Raw genomic sequence first — 12,492 nt, 5'->3', positions numbered from 1 at the left:
TTAATAACAATAGCAATATGTCTTAATGGTATAAAGTAAGGAGGGATTAAATTAATCAGGGATCTACTAGTGTTGTCTGATATAGACATATTGGTGAATAACTTTATTGTTAAGATTAGAAATAATTTTACTGCTTTGATATATGCATGTGATTGATACGCACAGAGGGAATATGGAACTTTTATGATTAGCATCCAAACAAATTTCTCTCTCTAGATGAAGGGCATCCCCGATGGCACACTGGTAACGATGTCGCCTTGGAATCAATGGGTCCTGGGTTCGATACCTGTTAGAGGCATATTGCACAATGATTTGGATAACAATCTAAACTCTTGGTACAGCCCCAATTAACCTATCTGTGCATAAAGTGGAGTGAGAATAACAAATCAATCTTTAGATGTAAGTGTCTTGTTGAAATTAGATATTAAGTTAGGGGTAGAAGTTATGAGGAAAATTTTTCTAATGCAAATAATGTATATTGTGTTTCAGATGGAGGACGCGACCAACTTTGTCCACGCAGTGATTGACTACTTGGAAATCCTTCAGTGCGACCTGTGTTCTGATCTGGATGGGAGGCTCTCTTTGTACATGAGAAAGGCATTGGTCACGAACATGCAGACCAATTTCGAGAGCCTCCGGGCATCTCTGTTTCAAGATCTTCGGAGATGTTACAGCTTGTTTAAGTATAACATATTTATGCTCCATCCTCTTAGTAAGGCATATTGCTTAATTTGTGACATAAGGTCATCAATAGCATTAAAAGTGCGGGTCTGTGAGTTGCTGGAGATTGACGACATAGAGAGACGACAGGAACATCAGATGTGGAAGTCGAAGGTTGTTCAGGAGAGCCTGCAGGCAGCCTTCGCACCACCACCACCACCACCAGAAGATGAGGATGATGAAGTGCGACTGAGGAGGCTACTGGAAGTAACAACGCCTCACATTACAGAGTCAACGTAAGTAAGATGCTTAATTTTTATGTTTTGATTATAATCAGTTAATTCCAGCCTAAGGTCTTTTTTAAGTTCTGCTATGTAGTGAAATTATGGCATGTGGTGTAAGTTAAGCTTATCTAAAATCTTTACATTTATGTGCTTAGATACAAAATAATCTAACAGTTATTTGAAGTGGTTTTCATTTTTTTTATCTGCGACGTTTTGTTCTGGTTTCACAAGACTTTTTTAAGCTACACGAAAATATACATACAACAATACAACCTCGGAACGAAAGGTGGCAGATAAAATAAAATAAAAACCACTAAAAATAACTGTGTTAGATTTTTTGTATCTACAAAAAGTTGTTATCTGAACCTTTAAGGAGAACCTTGCCCTTAAACGTATTTGGGTCTTCTGTTTTAACATAAGATAAGTTTCTATGCTTGTGTAATATTGGTTCATAGAAAAACCTAACCTTATATTGGGGGTAGTACGTAGCTTTCCTTTTATAGATTTTAACTTTAATCTTCTGTGAAACAAGTTCTCTGGGAACATGTCAAGAAGTTCTGTTTTGAAATGGCTCCAGTTTGCTATCTGATTCTGCATGACATCCTCTTGGTTCTCGAATCGATGCCAGAACATTATAGTTAGTGTTTTTCCTTTACTTCTGCCAATGCTTTTTTTACTAAACAAACTGTGACTGCTGTACCTCAGAACAGGCAGAGTCATCTGGTGAGGGAAAGACAACTCACTTGCAAGTGAGGAATGTCTCAAGTTATATGCACATCAATTGACAAGTCAATTGCCTTTTTTTAAAAAGTAAAATTAGAATGTTGTAGAATTTATCTTAGATTGCACAACGAAAATGGAAGAAAATACTGTGTTACAAATTTACTAAGTTTATTCAAATGGAAGGAAACGGTAAAATCTTATGATATAAAATATTTTGTGGCCTGGCTACATTCTCAGTGGAGATAAAGAGTGGCATTGTAATTCAGTGTAGCTAGTCGGCGAGGAAGATTGTAACAGACATAGGATAAAAATGTGCTTTCACCAGTATTTAACTGTTTACTGGATAGTGGCTGGGTGGAAATCTTTTTTGTTCTGTTTTTCATGGGACAAATGTGAAAATAACATAAAATGTGTGAAAATTTTGTAGCATTTTTCTATGTTGGGACCGTGAAAATATGTGAATGTTTAAAAAAAGTAAGGAAAAAATTGTAAAATCAAGGAATGTGTCTTTCTTCCTCTCTATTCGTTTCTACCTTTTATACTAAGAAAATTTATTTTAACTCTCTACACAGTACAAAATGATAGCACATGTTAAATCTTGGACATTTTAGTTGTATTTCTAGGATCTCCTAGTACATGAAATATATTCTTATTTTCTCTCTCTCTGTTCCCCTCTCCCTCTCTTTTTTTGTATATAATTAAAAAATAAAATCATACAATGTGAAACTTTCGTAGATGACAAAGCCATACAGAAAAATCATATCAATAGAAGCATGCGTATTTTGTTTTTGACGGAAACAAGAAATGTGAAATAACATGCTACAGTGTTCACTTTTCATGTTTCTGCAAAGTGTGAAGTGTATTTTCCTGCCATATTTTGTCACGGAATGATTTGAAATAAACTCTTAAACATGAAAATTAGTGTTTATTTGCAGACACAGCACTTTCTGAAGTCTAAATTATCCGGCAATTTATGTAATTCACGTAATTTATGTAATGCAATATATATATATTTTTTCTCTATTTAGGATCACATTGGAGGAAGTCCAGAAGAGTCCAGGCAGACTTTCAAGGATGTGGAGGTGGATAAGACGCCTTCTAAGGAAAAGAGGCCGAGGTACGTCAAGTAATTATAAATAACGTGAACGTCTTTCATTTGTGCATGTTTATCGTTATTTTTGTTGTTGTTGTTGTTGGTGATACGGAATATGATGAATGGAGACTCACAAACATCCATGCCCAGGCCAGGATTCGAGCCCGGGACCCCTGGCATCGTAGCGTGATGTGATAACCACTCCTCCACAAGGGGCCGGTGATCTTTGCTGGAAAAGTTTTTTTTATTCTTTTTTTTGTCTGACTCGTTTCTTTCCGACGATACAGTCGCCAGAAAATTAATCACATGCTCGTACAGGCCAGGGTTGATGATACAATTAATTTCCTCTCTACATGCAGAGAGGACATTCTAATGACAGTAGATTGCTCTAATGTTAATAGAAATATGTATTTCGTGATATATTAATAAGAAATGTCTCTCATTGTTAGTAGTATTTCAATGTATTTGCAATTTTTCTGTGTTCTTTTCACAGGTCCGGCAGCTTCATAGCTCGAACATCTTAGCTAGGGTGGCAGTGCCTGGTGTAACCAGAAGCACCCACTCCTTCAGAATGCCACCTTAGCCTCATTTACCTGTTATTGTCCAACTTAGGCTTCATACATCTTCACACCCATCAATAGTTTATCTGGACCACCCACAAATATCCATACATTGTCAGAGTTACAGTGGAACCCGATTTTACATGTTCCCGCATTATAAATTCAATATTCATGGTTCCAATAGAGCAAATTGCTATATAATTTTCCTCGATTTTACATTTTCCCACATTTTAAATTTTTTTTCGGCTTTGTCCCCTGAAAAACGTAAAAACGAGGTTCCACTGTATTTTCATGGAGGATTTGGAGGTAGGAGGCATTGGAGGATTCAAGGAAGAGGTATTCTGGGAATCCCCCCCTTCATTTCACCTAGTCATCATTTTCCATCAGCAAACCATCATTTAACTACATTTTTCACATCACTCATACCTCTGTTTGTGGTGGGCTTATTGGAGTGAAATTGTCACTATACAGTGATAAATATCTTCAACAAACCTCCCGATCAGGATAATCAATACAGTTTTCATTTCCTATTTTCATCCTCATTCATTGCTCTGTTTGTGGTGGGCTTATTGGAGTGAAATTGTCACTTTACAGTGATAAATATCTTCAACAAAACCTCCCGATCAGGATAATCAATACAGTTTTCATTTCATATTTTCATCCTCATTCATTGCTCTGTTCGTGGTGGGCTTATTGGAGTGAAATTGTCACTTTACAGTGATAAATATCTTCAACAAAACCTCCCGATCAGGATAATATCAATAGATTTTCTCTCCCTCCCTACCTAGTCACCATTCATCCCCCTGATTGATGGTTTGCATGGGGGGATTCCCAGAATTGTGTGCACCAACCTCTTCCTTCACTCTTAAACCTCTGACAAACGTGGGATGCAGCAACTTCATCTAGCTGCATTTTAACATCCTTGGACTTCCTGAACCATTCAGCAGTGGGAAGAACACCATCCCAAGGTATTCCAGTTGCTCTCTTCCATCAGCACAGTACAACATCGAGAAGCAGGACCAATCTCCAGTCTCCAGCCACGAAAGATTTACTAAGAAGCACCATCTTTGATGCACCACAATTTCCAGCTGGCTATACAAGCATCACGGAAAGAAGACTACCATCGCTGGAAAGCACAACAATCCGATCCCAATGCGGTGTTTCATCCAAAGAAATGAAGACAAGAAGAGGAGAACATCAGGAAGACGGTTGGACAACACCGCAAGTATCAACACAGGGTTCCCGGTTTCAACACAGTGTGCCCGGTTTTTTTGATAATGTTAGCAGTAGTCTCTTTTTTTTTTTACCCTCATATGTATGCAATAGTATGTTTCGGCCACCCCTTTGAAAAGAAAAAAAAATGCAAAAACCCCCTTCTTGTATCTCCACCTTGAAGAAGGCAACAGCCGGGTAAGGGGGCTTGTGAGCTCGGTTGAACCTTTGGGCCCTTCCAGCGGGAGGTAAAACTCCCAGCAGGGTCACCCCTGCTGGAAAGCTCAAAGGCGACGAGCCGAACCAAGAGGGATACCAAAGAGTGGGGCTAGGAACCCCACTCCAGAATGTTTATTGTTAGAATGTAAGTTTAGCTAAGCTGTCAACTTATGTATATATTGTTTGATTACAATGTCTTAATTCTCTATGTCTCTTTATTCACAGTGCTGTAACTAATAATTATTTTTTTCAGTTTAATTTTTTCATTGATTACGGTATATTACATTATAAATGATTTGGTTTTGATGTTCCTGTTTTTAATAATTGCATGATGTTTTTAGTGTTTACAATTTGCTACTCAGTGATTTGTCAGTTTCTTTTTAGGAATAACCTGTGTTAACATGTATTTATCACATTATAGGGTAGATGAAACATTGTATATGATAACTGGATTCCTGTTAAATATGTCAGTGCTCTGTCATTCTAATAGTGTTCTATTATATACTCACAATTTGCATAAACATGTTCAGATCGCTTTCATTTTTTTAAGTGCATATTTTATGTAAGTGTAATTTATGTGTGCATAATAGTATGTAGTATTGTTAATGTTTATTGAATTCAAAATTCATATAAATTTCAACTCTTGTCTTGTTTTATGTGTGTTGCGAATCAATTATTATTGTGTGTTCATGTTTAATGTGGTAGGTTCACCCAGAGTTCCATGTCTTTTGTTTAATTTTTGTAATCTTAACCTTTGACCATATTTTGATATGCATGCTGTATTTTTATTGTTTGTGCTATTTTGTGATGCCATATTTCATTATTGTACATCTAGTAATTAGAACTGTTCTAGTTTAAGTTTTTATATTGTTTGGGTGAAATATATAATTAAAATTAGAAATGGTCTTTGAAGAACCTGAAAAGTTCATTGACATACATCCTTAATAAATATGAAAATGTGTGACGTGAATTAAAATGTGAATTTTCCATAAAAATTATAACAAAATGTCAGAGTATTGCATTAAATTATAAGATATTTATAGACATATCATATGTGTAAATTTATCTAATTTTACTGATACACCGATATGCCTGTAGGCCAATACCGATAGACGATATTTTACCAATTAATCTGTCCCATCCCTAAATAATAATAATAATAATAATAATAATAAAGAAGGTGAGGATGGTATGGCTATGAGGGGAAATGGAGGAGGCCATTGAAAAGTAATTTAAAATAATAATGTACTGAATACTGGTCACTCCACATTGAGTGTATTCTGACGATTCTGGAACTCTCAACGACAATACATTTGGAGTCATTACTGCGTTGTCATCCCAGTTTCCCCAAAGTTTACTACGATCTTACGTGCATCATAACTCCCGTTTCCCACTTCATATGTTTTCCTAACTGTGCCGATGTCATAATGTTTGCCAAGAAAGTGTTCCCTTGGCCGAATGCTTTCTCCCTCCTTCCTGTCAGCAAACGGGGGGGGGGGGGGTGCCGATTGTCTCAGCCACAATTTTCTTGCTCATGCGTGCATATGGACTGATTATAGGCGAGGTTGGAAGTGGACCCCTCTTCCTTTCCTTTGACGTTTAAAATGGGGCAACCAGTTCTGGATACATTCTTGAAAAGGAACAGAAACTATACATTTTTTTAAAAGAAATGACCTACCCCCTTTCACAGCTCATTCTCCACCACTGGTGTGCACAGGAATGTGATAATTGCAGAATTCAGGTCCTATTTTTTTTTAATGCTGTTGTATGCATAGTATATACTGCTTCTTATAACGTAAAGCAAGGGTCATTTCTTTCTTCTTCACACTACTGATAAAAGTTCCTTCTTTGACAGTTGCGTTATCTTTGAAATGCTGAGGATTTTCTCTTCGACCACCTGCTGCTCGAAATTCCAGCCGGTCTTCTTGTTTTTACGGCGAAGCTGGCACCAGTGTTTTGTCTAATGCCTGCAAAGCTGTCTCTTGCCGGTAACAGCGATGACTCATCCAGCACTAAGGAAAAGGTCATTGTTTTGAATCTCCCAAAGCTGTTTTGATATGAAGATAACGAACTTCGATCTCCACGACGAAAAACAAGAGTTAAAACAACTTCGAGTTCTGCACCTTCTGATAAGCAAAACTAAATTTCATTTTGCATCTGACACAAGAATAAACTTCCTGAACACTCAGCAGTAAGAGACCTGTAGGAAGGCCAAGACGAAGATGGAGGGACAACGTTGAGATGGACCTAAGGGAAATCGGTAGGAATGGAAAAGAGTATATAGAACTTGCTCAAGATAGGGAAAGATGGAAGGCCTGTGTTGCTGCAGCCATGAACCTTCAGGTTTAAGAAGGCTAGAGTTAGTTAGTTAGTAGTTAGAACACTCAGCAGTGTTGGATGGAAATGCACACAATATAATCGCCGCTTTTCTTCAGAACCATTCTTGAGCAAGCAAAAAAAAAAAAAAAAAAAAAAGCTCAATGTAGGAATGGACGTTGAGTCCGATTTAAAGAAACATTATTCAAGGGGAAAACGTTTGGAGTAGCGGGTGTTTGACATTGAGAATACTCTTAAATCCAACATTAAAGCGTCGATTAAAGTGCGAATAAATAACCATCTCCCATTTTGATATCTGAAAATGCGCAGGTTTCATAAACTTGTTTTGAGTTCATTTTATGCTGATGGGCTAATCGGGACTAAATGTACAGTTTAAAGTGAAATCCATTTCCAAACCCGAATGATTATCGAGTGAGACGCTGTTTAATGTGTCCTAGAATACACATTGGGTGCAAACAGATCGCAAGTTGCATGTTTCCTTTTTCAGGCTTGACTACAATGCAAGTCGAGGAATAGTTTGTACTGCTCCCTGTAATGGGGGAGGGGGATGAATATGAAGTTGGTTGAAGCAAAGAAAACATGACTTTTTTACGATATATTTTAGACAGCCGAACCAGAACAAAATTTACAGCCCCGATTTATTTTTGTCTGATGCCTAGAAAGGTTGTGTTGTCTCTCCTGAGTTATCTTACCAATTAATCTTGTAATAGGCAATGCTCCAACATTCATTCTGCCCGATTATCTTCTGACTTTTGTTGGCGTCAGTGTGACTGGTGTCAAGATTCTTCGAGTTTCGCTTGCAATAAGCGAGAGATTGTTTTCCTTTTAGTAGATCTCGGTGCAAACAGGTTCCTCATGAACTAGAATTATAAGAATTTCATGGAAGAGCAACGACTGTGCACAATTAAGAGAAAATAACATTTTAAATCCTTTTTTTGTGAAAACGTTTTCATGTTCTTTCAAGACGCGTCCTGTGCATAACAGGTTGTATAACTACCAGGATAAATGGTGTTGCTATCTCTTAGGAATTGTTGTGTCCGTTTAAACTGAAAATTGGTGCAAATTCCAATAACGACCTTTTCCCGGGAACTGTGAAAGGTCGTTGTATCAAGAGTTGACTGTAGTTATTTCTATTTGGTAAGTGTTGACGTAATTATTTTACCTTCATATATTTATTAGGTTATGTTATTTTAGGTTATGCTGTGCTATGTATATTCCATTTGGTTTTCCTGGTCAATTTGGCAGGGGTCGGTAGCAGGTATTCGTGACAATTTCAGTTCACAGTTCTGATTTTTGAGAAAGCTATTTTCTGTTATTTCTATCGCGAAAAGTACCGCTGATACGCAGGTGCATTATCAAATACTGTCAGAATCCCGCTATTCTCAATGCGTCAAAACGTTCCAATAGAAAGGGAAGAAGAAAGTATACATACCCCCCTCCCCCCTTCGGCAATCCTTGGCTTGCCCCTGCAACCTCGTAATTTGTATTTGCGCCTGTTGATATATACGTGATATATGCAGTGACAGTGAAAACATGCATGGCTTCACGCAATTGTTTACGATAATTTCCTGCAAACATTCAAAACCTCTAACTAACTCTCTAGCCTTCTTAAACCCGAGGGTTCATGGCTGCAGCAACACAGGACTTCCATCTGTCCCTATCTTGAGCAAGATCTATATACTCTTTTCCATCCCTACAGATTTCCTTTAGGTCTATCTCAACGTTGTCCATCCATCTTCGTCTTGGCCTTCCCACAGGTCTCCTACCATCAGGTTTCCCAACAAAAATCCTGTAAACTCCTTTTTCCTCTCCCATTCGTGCCACATGGCCTGCCCACCTAAGTCTTCTTGATTTAATTATTCTAATAATATCTGGACATGAATACAAATTATGTAGTTCTTAATTATGTAACCTTCTCCACTCACCTGTCTCCTCATCCCTTTTAAATCCAAATATTTTCCTAAGGATCTTATTTTCAAATACTTTCAATGTAAGGGATCAAGTTTCACACCCATATAATACTACAGGCAAAATTACTGTTTTGTATATTTTAACTTTTAGTTTCTTAGATATTAAACGAGAAGACATAAGTTTATGAAGAGAGAAGTAACATTCATTTCCTGAATTAAGCCTTCTTTTTATTTATTCAAATCCTCACGTGCATAATTTTTATTTACGCATATTGATGTATACGTGTTACATGCAGTCACTAGGAGTCGCTCACATCTGTTCATGACAGTTTCTAAGGTGAAACCAGTTTTTGTGGAAGTTATTTCTCCCGCGAAAAATACCGCTTGATACGCCTTCCGTTTGATGGGAGGTGCATGCTTGAATGCCGCCAGAACGGTGCTGCTTTTCTCGATGTCACAAAACTTTCCAATATTAAGTGAAAACTCATGGAAAATGCCCATTTAGCTTTTAAAAGTTATTTTTTTAAATTATGATTGCTCAAGAAAGACAATATGTAGATATATACATGTTATACGCAGTGAAAAAATGCATGGTTTCATTTTGGCTGTCCGAATCATAAGCACCCCAGTTTTGAGGGGCAAAATATGGGGGGAAAGTACGCATTATACATGCACAAATATGGTATATCGTAAAAAACTCTGAGTGCAGTTTAGCATCGTGAATAATACCAAAGCACGGTGACTCAACATATCTTAAAACGTATGGGATCGAACCATGGGGTGTGTTACTTTCTAGTGAGTAGCTTAGGCTTCAGTAGACTATGGGAATCTAAGCAAAAACTGAAATGAAATATGGCACACACAGATTGGTTTAAATCCCTCAACGACCAAAGCGGCACTGTCATTTTCAATAAAAGGGTTTACCTGTCTGATAGTGATGACATCTGCCATCTTCCCTGGCCAGCAAAGTCCCCAGATCTCAATCCTATTGAGAATCTGTGGGACCACTTGGAACAATGGGTCAAGCAGAGAAATAGACATCCAAGGAACCTCGCCAAACTTCATGACCAGTTGATGACCCAGTGGCTTGCAATTGATGTTATCTACATCCACAGTCTTGTAGTGTTCATGCCACGGTGAATTGCTGCTGTCATTCTCTCCAAGGAAGGGTCAATCATCTATTACATATGATTTCCTATCGGGGTCTAATTATCCCGTGGGTGACACCCTGTATTATTTTGGATTGACATAAATTTTCCGGAGATGTCCGTACTCCCCCCCCCCCCTGCCCCCTTCTAGATAGCTTACACTCCAAGAAAGTGGTCATAGTAGAGTGTAAATATTCAGACACACATTGCAGAAAATTATATTTGCATTTAAAAAAAAACCTGGGAGTACAGTCTCTTTAATCACGGCCCATTTATTTTTATTAAGAGCCATTATTTTGGATGGCATAGGTTTGATCCCTGGTTCAGTCTTCGGAAACTTTCGGCCTGTGTGTAGGGCCAGTGGCAACCCACAATCGTGAGGAAATTGGGGAGCTTCGAGTGAGTGAGCGTAATTCGGTCGCAACGTCCTATACAATGGTTGGGGGTTGGTCGGGCCGATCACCCGTCCCCCTAGTCTGGCTGCAGATCTCCTCGCCCCCTGGTGGCCCATGTGGAAGGGAGGCCAGCAGTCGGTAGGTAAGCCAAGGCCCAATATTGGGCTGTAGTCGTAGCGCTATAGGATTATTTTTATTTTGAAAAAAAAAAAATGAAATCTAGATAGCTGTATTTTTATGTTGAAGTAGTCCATGAGAAATAAATACTGTGTAATTTTGAGATCCTGATAAAAGATTCCCTTCCTCTAGAAAGCATCGATGTTCAATTTTCATTTCAATTTTTCATGAAGAGAGACATTTGAGTAGGTTCAGAGTGCTGTTTCTTTAGAAATCAACATCCCAAAACTTCTGTTCTTATATATACTGTTGTATAATACTGCTTGCTTATAAACATTCACTTACTTTCATGGTGTATTGTCAGTTTCCATTGTTGTGCTGTAACAAAGAGTATGCAGCTTACATTTTCTGCCTTGTTTGCTGCTCTCATCATCTTGTTTAAGCAACAATGACTTCATTGATGTGAAAAGCATAAGATTTCGTCTGAGAAATGAAGGTATGTGTTAATATTTTCGTAAGTTTTTGGGATTGTGCTTAATAGCTTCAAGAAGAGTGTGTGGTGGATTTCTATGAAGTAATTTAACACATGTGAGTGCAATTATAAGGCTTTTTTCTGCAAGGCAAGTAGTGCGAGAGCAGTAAAGTGTAGCCGTGTAACCCTTAAATGCTGGGTTGTGACATATTGTCACAGCAGGTATTTGCACCAATGCCGGCTTGCGCCATATTGTCACAAGGAGCTTTTTCTCATAGCATGTGACTTTTTGGACATACTGTGTCTCAGATAATATTCGGATGTACATGTTTTGAGTCCTGCATGAGTCTAGAGGTATGTAATTAACAACTACTAAGTATAATATTTCATTTTGAAGCATACAGAATTTCAAATTTCCCGTTGAAAACCCGCTCAGCATTGCATATTGCATTTTTTCTCTCCTAAAGTATTAGCAATGAGTGAATAAAATTTTTCCACATCAATGGCAAATATACCACGCATTATGCAGGTACCTTTTGAAGATTCAGGTCCTGACATAATCTGCATAGGGGTACTATGAATTTCTAATTTTATGTAAAAAGATAGTTGTTTCTCCTTTTTTCTTCTTCATCTTCTACCTGTTTACGGATTATTTTTTCCCCATCAGGATTATAGTAAAAAATATACTCAACAAAACGAGCTATCAATTGTCCATCTAACGTTCTTAGTCCCATAAATATAAAATATTATTTGGAAGCATGCAGAATTTCAAATTTCCCGCTGAAAACACCCTCGGTGTTAGTGCAAATACCTGGAAAATCAGCCTTGGCATCTAAGGGTTAAGAGTGCGGACACGAATGAAAGTGATTTTGATCACAAAATGGAAATTTCACCAGAAAAGCAAGGAAATGTGCTTCCAGGACAATCAATAACAAAATCTAGAATACAGGGTTATATGGATAAAATAAAACATTAATAGAAACATAAATGTGATAGTAGGAAAATTTTTGTGTTTGTGTTTTTGTGTGTGAACCATAGGAGTTTTGCTGTACTGTGTTGGCAACAATGAAGTTTGAACTGATACATTATTGTTAGAATGGCATTTACGAACCAGCAAGGAGAAAAATGTGTCCTTTGGTATGCTTAGATTGAGAGTGTTACACTTGTTCATCTGGGATTTTCGTTAAAGACACTGTCTATTCACAGAAACCCACAGATATTGATGATTTGAAACTCAAAATCACACAGGCTTTCGACAGAATCACCCCAAAGATGTTACACCAGACGTGGAATGAATTGAATCACCGTTACGAGTTGTGCAGAGTTCGCAATGGTGGCCATGTAGAAAACTGTTAGTTGTTA

General features: G+C 37.7%; 1 protein-coding gene across 1 annotated transcript in view; it reads left to right on the top strand.

Moving 5' to 3' along the window:
• The window catches only part of LOC145979592 (phospholipid-transporting ATPase ABCA3-like), a 234,895-nt gene that overhangs the window by 103,179 nt on the left and 119,224 nt on the right, over positions 1-12,492 (top strand). The gene's annotated exons all lie outside the window — the stretch shown is intronic.

This window comes from Lepisma saccharinum, chromosome 26, assembly GCF_977018435.1.
Source record: "Lepisma saccharinum chromosome 26, izLepSacc3.1, whole genome shotgun sequence".
Lineage (NCBI taxonomy): Eukaryota > Metazoa > Arthropoda > Insecta > Zygentoma > Lepismatidae > Lepisma > Lepisma saccharinum.
The sequence above is the reverse complement of the archived record's forward strand: the minus strand, read 5'-3'. Positions and strand labels throughout refer to the sequence as shown.